This window comes from Triticum urartu, chromosome 3 (genome assembly GCF_003073215.2).
Source record: "Triticum urartu cultivar G1812 chromosome 3, Tu2.1, whole genome shotgun sequence".
Classification (NCBI taxonomy): Eukaryota; Viridiplantae; Streptophyta; class Magnoliopsida; order Poales; family Poaceae; genus Triticum; species Triticum urartu.
This window is the reverse complement of record NC_053024.1, coordinates 417164165-417173159: the sequence shown is the minus strand read 5'-3', so window position 1 is coordinate 417173159 and position 8995 is coordinate 417164165.

Here is an 8995-nt window from a genome sequence, read left to right as displayed (position 1 = left end):
CGCAGTAACTTTGGCGTGGGAACGTGGGGGTCATGGGGTCGTGGGCGCAGTAAATCCCGCGACGGCCCCCTCGGCTTCGCAACCCATGAACCTGTAAGTAGGGGGAGGAGGGGGGAGCGGCAGAGCACGCGCGCCCCTCCTCCACGCTACTCCTTGCTCTTCTATTTATTCTTCCTCGCACCGCCGCGCGCCCAAGCTTTGCCGAACGCTACGGCGATCCGCTCACGATGAGCTCTTCCTCCGCCGCCGCGCCTCCCTCGGTGCATTCAGGCACCTGGGATGGCTCAGAGGTCCATGACGACCACATCGAGTTCCTCCGCAAGACTCGTCGGCTCTCCGCAAGACTCGTCGGCTCCCCGGCAAGGATTACGTGCGGGTACGCCTTGCGCCAAGGGGGAGATCTCTCCGGCGCCGGAGGAGGGCGAGTGGGTTATCTTCCGCTCGCACTGCCTGCGCGGCCTGGGGCTGCCGGCGAGCAGCTTCTTCCGCTCCTTTCTAGGGTTCTACGGCCTCCAGCCGCACCACCTCACGCCCAACACGGTGGTGCTGCTATCCGCCTTCGTTGCCCTGTGCGAAGGCTTCCTCGGAGTCCTCCCCACCATCGAGCTTTGGGGGGAGTTCTTCTACTCCAAGCTCGGCACCCAGGCCGCAGGTGTGCCGGCTCAGTGCGGCGTGTTCATCGCCGTGCGGAGGTCGGGGGCCGACAACCACTTCCCCACCATCGTACTTCTACGTGAAGAGCGTCTTCGCGGAGGGCGATTGGGTCAATCTGCCGGCTTTCGAAGCTGGCCCGCCGGCTGGGAGGCTGCCCAACTGGTCGTATCGGGTCAAGTCACTGACGCCTGCCTGAGCCGGCGCCGTTACGCGACTCCGAGTGCTGACGCAGTTGGATGGCTTGACTGGTCCGGATCTGCTGGCCGCCTTCGTGGCGCGCCGAGTTCTCCCGCTCCAAGGTCGCCCCCACATGATATGCCAAATGAGCGGGCACCGTGACCCGAGTCGGATGTGCACCAAGACATGCCTCACGAGGAGGTGGCCTACATGGTGAACTACCTCTCCGACAGCAAGCTCCTGGAGGATTGGCGGTTCGGCATGGAGCCGAACTCTTGCGCCAACCCCCCGCCCATAGTGAGTTGCCTTTTTCCTTCTTTCTTTGAATTGTCTTCTTTCTTGCCGAGTTTGTCTTGTCCGACCTGACCAGTCGGCTTTGGTCAGAATCCCCTCCTCCATCGATCAGCCAGCACCGCGGAGCCGGCCCGCGAGTTCCTTGCCGATCGGGCGGAGAGCGACATCGACGACCCCGATCTGGGGCCGGCGGCTTTGGAAGACGACGCCGAGGGAGGAGGCGGCCCGCGCCTCGGGGCCAGTCTAGAGGACTAGCCTGATGATGATGAGGAGGTCGCCCCCCGCCACCGGCCAGGAGTCGGCCATCCCAGCGCGGGCTCTTCTGCCGCGCCGGGTGCTCCAGGCGGCGGGAAGAAGTGCAGGGCCATGCCGACCTTGTTCGGCAGTCAGCCGAAGAAGCCCAAGAGTTCGGCTGTAGCGACCAAGCGGGACGAGGCGGCCGCGAAGGCCATCCACTTCCGCAAGGAAGTAAAGAAGCTGCCACTGGTCTCCGCATGAGTATTCCATCTTAATGCCTTTATTCCTTCTTTGTGGCTTTTGTCTGAGTCTTTACTTGCTTCCCTTGCTTCAGGGCTCCCCTCACTCTTGAGAGGGTCGTCGCCGCCTCTGTCTTGGGGTCGGCGGAGATGTCCGCCACCACTCGGTGGATTGACCCCGCCGCCGACCTCCGGGAGGCGACGGAGTGGAACGCGCAGGAGAAGCGCGACGAGGAAGAAGCCGCCCGCCTGGAGAAGGTGGAGGCCGAGAAGGCGAAGGCCTCCGCCGAGAAGAAGCTGGCGGAGGCCGAAGCCGCTGTCGCGGCGAGGCGGCAGGCTGAGGAAGCCGCGCACCGCCAATCGGCGGTGTTCCTCTTCCCGCTGAACTCTGCGCCGCCGCCTCCAGAGTTCACGGTGCAGACTGGGGAAGCCGGAGGCAAGAACCCCATCATGGAGAGGGAAGGCGGCGACGCCTCCATGCCGGACATGATCGTTACGCCGCCGCCTCTGCCGCCGTCTGGGAGCGCGCAAGGCAAACAGCCGGCGGGCCTGCCGGTGCTGCCGACTGAAGACAAGGCCATGGCGAAGCTACTCGTTCAAGTTGGCTCGCCAATGCGCCGCCGTCTTGAGAAGGCGACTTCGGCGCCACGCCCCTTGGAGACCGGCACCGCCAGAAGCCGAAGCGATGAGCGCCGCGCCCATTGGGTGGGTGCGAGGAGGCGGCACAGGCCCGCTGAACCAGGCACTTCTGGCCATCCAGACAAAGCTGCGAGCTGAGGGCAACGCTATCCAGAACTGCACCAAGGCGCACCTGGCATCGTGGGCAGCCGTCTGGGTATGCTTTCTCTTTTGTCCTTGTTTTCTTGTTCCTCTCTATCGGGGCGCGCCAGCGCACCCACTGGGTGTAGTCCCCGAGTTTCGGGCCGGCTGCTGAGCAGGCGGCCTGGAACTCCAATTGGTGAGTTCCGGGTACTAACTTTTGTCTGAAATACTTGTCACAGGATTATCACAACCTCCGTGTCACTGCCTTCAACCGCAACATTGAAGAGCTGGGCAAGCGGATCGCCGACTTGTCGGAGAGCCGGAGTGAGTCCTTTTTCTTCTTTGCAGGGGCGCGCTGGCGCACCCGCTGGCTGTAGTCCCCGAGATTCGGGCCGACTGCTGAGCAGTCGGGCCGGATCTCTCCGGCGACCTTCTTTGTTGATGACTTAATGCCTTCTTTCTTTTTCTCTTCAGAGGCCAACGCCACTCGTCAACAGCAGCTGAGCGAAGCTAACACCGCGTTGCGCGCCAAGGGGGAGGAGTGTAGCAAGCTCGCCACAGAGCGTGATCTGCTGGCCACACAATTGGCAGAGCAGAAGGAGCTTCTTAAGAAGACGCAGAAGGAGGCGGAAGAAGCGGAGACCGCCCTCCTGGCCGAGTTCGCAAGCGAGCGCTCCTCCTGGTCTGACAAGGAGGCATTGCTGGCCTCCGGCTTCCACGAGATTGAGGACGTCGTTGATGGTGAGTTTCTTTACTTTCTTTCTTTGAGCTGCCGACTATAGGTCGAGCCGACTCCCGATTTTTGACTTGCTTCTTCATTCTTTTCGTCTTGGCAGACTTCTTCCGTGGCCACTCACATGCCGGTGGAGGAGGAGCTCCGGTGCACCCCTACCTGGCGCGCCAAATGTCGGATGTGGGGTTCTGGAAAACCCTTAAGGTTCGAACACTAGGGTGCGTGCGAAGTCTTTCCTTCCCACCAATCTACGCCCTAGCTTGCTAAGATCTCGCGGACGAACTCGACGAACGCGCAACACAGAAAGACACGAGGTTTATACTGTTCGGGCCACATTTGTGGTGTAATACCCTACTCCAGTGTGGTAGTGGTGGATTGCCTCTAGGGCTGATGATGAACAGTACAAGGGAAGAACAGCCTCCTGAGGTTGAGGTGTTCTTGTGAGTAGGCTCTCGATCGGGTTGGATCAAGCTAAGATGAGATGAGATGATCTCTCCCCTCTACTATGGTGGCTAGCTCTACTTATATAGGCCCTGGTCCTCTTCCCAAATATCGAGCGGGAAGGGAGCCAACAACGGCGGGCAAATTTGAAGGGGGACAGCTAGTACAAGCTATCCTGACAAAAGTGGTCTTCGCCTGCGAAAGGCTCTGGTGGTGACGCCGTCTTGGGCCTCCACAATGACCTCCATCTTGCCGTCCTCCTGGTTCTTGGTCTCGTTGCACCAAATATAGCAACCTTTGCCATGCCTCGGCACTCTTCGCCTGCACTGTCCTCCTTAGCACCAAAGAGGGAAACAAGGACGCTGCGCGCGCTGGCGCCCGCCTGGTGATACGTCTCCAACGTATCTATAATTTTTGATTGCTCCATGCTATATTATCTACTGTGGATGTATGGGTCTTATTATTAGACTTTTATATCAATTTTTGGGACTAACTTATTAACCCAGAGCCCACGTGCCAGTTTCTGTTTTTACCTTGTTTTAGAATATCGCAGAAAAGGAAAACCAAATGGAGTCCAATTAACCTGAAAGTTCACGGAACTCATTTTTGGAAGGAAAGAAGCCCAAGAAGACTTGGAGTGCGCGTTAGGGGATCTACGAGGAGGTCACGAGGCAGCGGGCGCGCCCCCCCCCCTGGGCGGTGGCCCTCCACCCTCGTGGGCCCCCTATGGCCCCCTTGATGTACTTCTTCCGCCTATATATCTCCATATACCCTAAAACTACTGGGAGCACAATAGATCGGGAGTTCCGCCGCCAGAAGCCTCCGTAGCCACCCGAAAACCAATCTAGACCCTTCGGCACCCTGCCCGGAGGGGCAACTCCCTCTCCGGTGGCCATTCTTCATCATCCCGGTGCTCTCCATGGACGAGGAGGGAGTAGTTCTCCCTTCGCGGGGCCTGAGGTGTATGTACCAGTAGCTATGTGGTTTGATCTCTCTCTCTCTCTCTCTCGTTCTTGAGTGATACGATCTTGATGTATCGTGAAGCTTTGCTATATTATAGTTGGATTCCTAATGATGTTTCTTCCCCCTCTACTCTCTTGTAATGGATTGAGTTTCCCCTTTGAAGTTATCTTATCAGTTGAGTCTTTAAAGACTTGAGAACACTTGATGTATGTCTTGCCGTGGATATCTGTGGTGACAATGGGATACCACGTGCCACTTGATGTATGTTGGTGACAAACTTGCGGGTTCATGACATTGGGAACCTATGCATAGGGGTTGGCACACGTTTTCGTCGTGATTCTCTGGTAGAAACTTTGGGGCACTCTATGAGGTTCTATGTGTTGGTTGAATAGATGAATCTGAGATTGTGTGATGCATATCGTATAATCATACCACGGATACTTTGAGTGACATTGGAGTATCTAGGGTGACCATTTAGGGTTTGGTTTGATTTGTGTCTTAAGGTGTTACTTTCTAGTACGAACTCTAGGGCTGTTTTGTGACACTATAGGATAGCCCAACGGATTTTGATTGGAAAGAATAACTTTGAGGTGGTTTTCGTACCCTACCATAATCTCTTCGTTCGTTCTCCGCTGTAGTGACTTTGGAGTGACTCTTTGTTGCATGTTGAGGGATAGTTATGTGATCCAATTATGTTATTATTGTTGAGGGAACTTGCACTAGCGAAAGTATGAACCCTAGGCCTTGTTTCAACGCATTGCATACCGTTTACGCTCACTTTTATCCATTAGTTACCGTTGCTGTTTTTTATATTTCAGATTACAAAAACCTTATATCTACCATCCATATACCACTTGTATCACCATCTCTTCGCCGAACTAGTGCACCTATACAATTTACCATTGTATTGGGTGTGTTGGGGACACAAGAGACTCTTTGTTATTTGGTTGCAGGGTTGCTTGAGAGAGACCATCTTCATCCTACGCCTCCTACGGATTGATAAACCTTAGGTCATCCACTTGAGGGAAATTTGCTACTGTCCTACAAACCTCTGCACTTGGAGGCCCAACAACGTCTACAAGAAGAAGGTTGTGTAGTAGACATCAAGCTCTTTTCTGGCGCCGTTGCGGGGAGGTGAGTGCTTGAAGGTATATCTTTAGATCTTGCAATCGAGTCTTTTAGTTTCTTGTTTTATCACTAGTTTAGTTTATAAAAGAAAACTATAAAAAATGGAAATTGAGTTTGTCTCATACGCTTCACCTTTTTAATATCTTTCGTGAAGTATGATGGAAAGGAAAATTGTGCTCAAGTGCTAGAAGAAGAAATCTATAAAATGTTTGGCACTAAATATTTGAATGATGAGCATGATTGCAATGTTGTTAGTATGAATTCCTTGAATATCCGATGCTAATGATATGCAAAGCCACAAGCTTGGGGAAGCTATGTTTGATGAAGATGATATTTTTTGTCCCCCAAGTTTTGATGAGCAAATTTATTATGATGAAAGCATGCCTCCTATTTATGATGATTATATTGATGAAAGTGGAATTGGAGAGGTCATGACCTTTTTGTGTGATGAATCCACTATTTCGGAAGAGGTTCCAATTGATTATGAGAACAAAGTTGCTATCTATGATGATTATTGTGATGACTTGTATGCTATAAAGAATAATGATATCCATGAAACTTGTCATCATGATTTTAGTTTTCAATTGGATTATGCCTCACATGAAGTTACTTTTGTTGAGTTTGTCCCACTATTATTCATGAGAAGAATTTTGCTTGTGTGGAGAGTAATAAAATTTCTAGCTTATAGATCATGAACAGAATGCTTTTAGGTGCTAGTTATATTGTTGAATTCATTCATGATCTCTGAAAATTATTATGAGGGAGGAACATATGCTTGTAGGAATTGCAATAATATCAAGTTTCCTCTCTATGTGCTTAAAGTTTTGAAAGTTATGCTTGTTTTACCTTCCTATGCAGTTGTTATTGTTTCCCATAAGTTGTTTCTCACAAAATCCCTATGCATAGAAAGTGGGTTAGGCTTAAATGTGCTAGTCATATTCTTCAAGATGCTCTCTTATGTTTCAATTCTTATCTTTATGTGAGCATCATTGAAATCATCATGCCTAGCTAGGGGCGTTAAACGATAGCGCTTGTTGGGAGCAACCCAACTTTATTTTTATTCCTTGCTTTTTGTTCCTGATTAGTAATAAATAATTCATCTAGCCTGTATTTAGATGTGGTTTTATGCTTTTATTAGTGTTTGTGCCAAGTAGAACCTTTGGGAAGACTTTGGAAAAGTCTTGTTGATCATGCTGTAAAAAACAGAAACTTTAGCACTTACGAGAAGTGCTGCCATTTTTATTTGGAGAGTGATATTTAGTTAATTATTTTTGCAGATGATTAATAGATAAATTCCTCAGGTCCAGAAATTTATTTGAGAATTTTATGAGTTGTAGAAGTATACGTTTGATCCAGATTACTACAGACTGCTCTGTTTTTGACAGATTCTGTTTTTCGTGTGTTGTTTCTTATTTTGATGAATCTATGGCTAGTAAAATAGTTTATAAACCATAGAGAAGTTGGAATACAGTAGGTTTAACACCAATATAGAGAATTAGTTCATTACAGTCCTTGAAGTGGTGATTTATTTCTTATACTAACGGAGCTTACGAGTTTTCTGTTAAGTTTTGTGTTGTGAAAGTTTCAAGTTTTGGGTAAGATTCGATGTACTATGGAATAAGGAGTAGCAAGAGCCTAATCTTGGGGATGCCCAAGGAAACCCAAGGTAATATTCAAGGACAACCAAAAGCCTAAGCTTGGGGATTCCCCGGAAGGCATCCCCTCTTTCGTCTACTTCCATTGGTAACTTTACTTGGAGCAATATTTTTATTCGCCACATGATATGTGTTTTCCTTGGAGCGTCATTTTATTTTCTCTTTCGTTTTGCTTGCTGTTTGACTAAAATACCAAGATCTAAAATTATTAAATGTTAGAGAGTCTTCACATAGTTGCATAATTATTCAACTACTCATTGATCTTCACTTATATCTTTCAGAGTAGTTTGTAATTTGCTCTAGTGCTTCACTTATATCCTTTTAGAGCACGGTGGTGGTTTTATTTTATAGCCGGCCGCCCCAACGCTTGACACTACCATCTCCTCTGACCCTCCGAATCCGTCTGCCGCTTCCTAGGCTGCCACCTTATCTTTATTTTATCTGCTTAAGTAGTCTTTAAAGAACTTGTTAATTCGCACAATTCCACCCGCGGGCTGTATTTTGAACTTCTGCTCGAAGATTCGGCCAAGGGCCTACGTTATGTAAATATTTATCCGAATTCTATCTTTTCTTGCTCATTGCTCATTTGGCTTTTTCCTTTGCCGCCTTCCCTTAGTTGCCGTCTTGCTAGTCGGACAGCCGCTCTGCGAACTGCAGCTGGATCAAATGCTTGGCTACTTTTGGGAAGGCAAGTACTTAGCCATTTTAGAGTTTTTTAGCAAATTGAATAGAAGGCGGTGAGCCGACTGCTCAATAGTCGGTTTGCGAAAAAGGGCTGGAAGCCGGCTTAAGCTATGTTTTATGCTTTGAGTCCTTAGCCATTTTTCATGCGAACGCCCATTCTACCTTACTCCTGCCCACCGGACAGTTGCTCTGCGAGCTGCGGCTTCTTGACAGGAGATGGCTTAGGCGCCACACACTACTTGTCCGGCTGCAGTAAGCATTTCATAGTGCAAGGCGGCAAGACCCCGAGCCGACTAGTTGAACCCGGTGCCAAGCGGCCTAACAAAGAGTAACATACTCATAAGCATAATTCTTATCATATAGATAAAAGAGGGCAGTCCCCGACCTCGTCTATGGTGGCCCGAAGTCTTGGTATTTTAATACAAAAGGTAGCGTGGTACATACTGCATCAATTGTAAAATCTTCGGAGGAGATTTGCATTCCATGGCCGCTCCGTTTCTTTGCCGGAGTCGTCCCTCTTGCGTGCTCGGGGCTTCTGAGCGTCAATCAGGTAGTAGGAGTCGTTGCCCAGCACTTTGCTGATGATGAAGGGGCCTTCCCATGGTGCCGACAGCTTGTGTTGGCCGGCTGTTTGCTGGATCAGTCGGGGCACAAGGTCGCCCTCTTGGAAAGATCTCGGCCTGACATTCCTATTGTAGTATCGGTGCAGGCTCTGCTGGTAGATGCTGGACCGGCTGAGTGCCAACAGCCGGCCCTCTTCCAGCAGATCGACGCCGTCTTGACGTGCTTCTTCTGCTTCCTCCTCGGTGTACATGGTGACTCGCTGGGAGTCGAACTCTATGTCCGTTGGGATGATGGCTTCAGCATCGTAGACGAGGAAGAAAGGCGTGAAGCCGGTTGACTTGTTTGGAGTCGTGCGCAGAGTCCAGAGGACGGTTGGCAACTCGTCAAGCCAATAGCTGGCCGAACGCTCCAGCGGTTCGACTAGTCGAGGCTTGATGCCGGACAGGATGAGGCCGTTTGCTCGC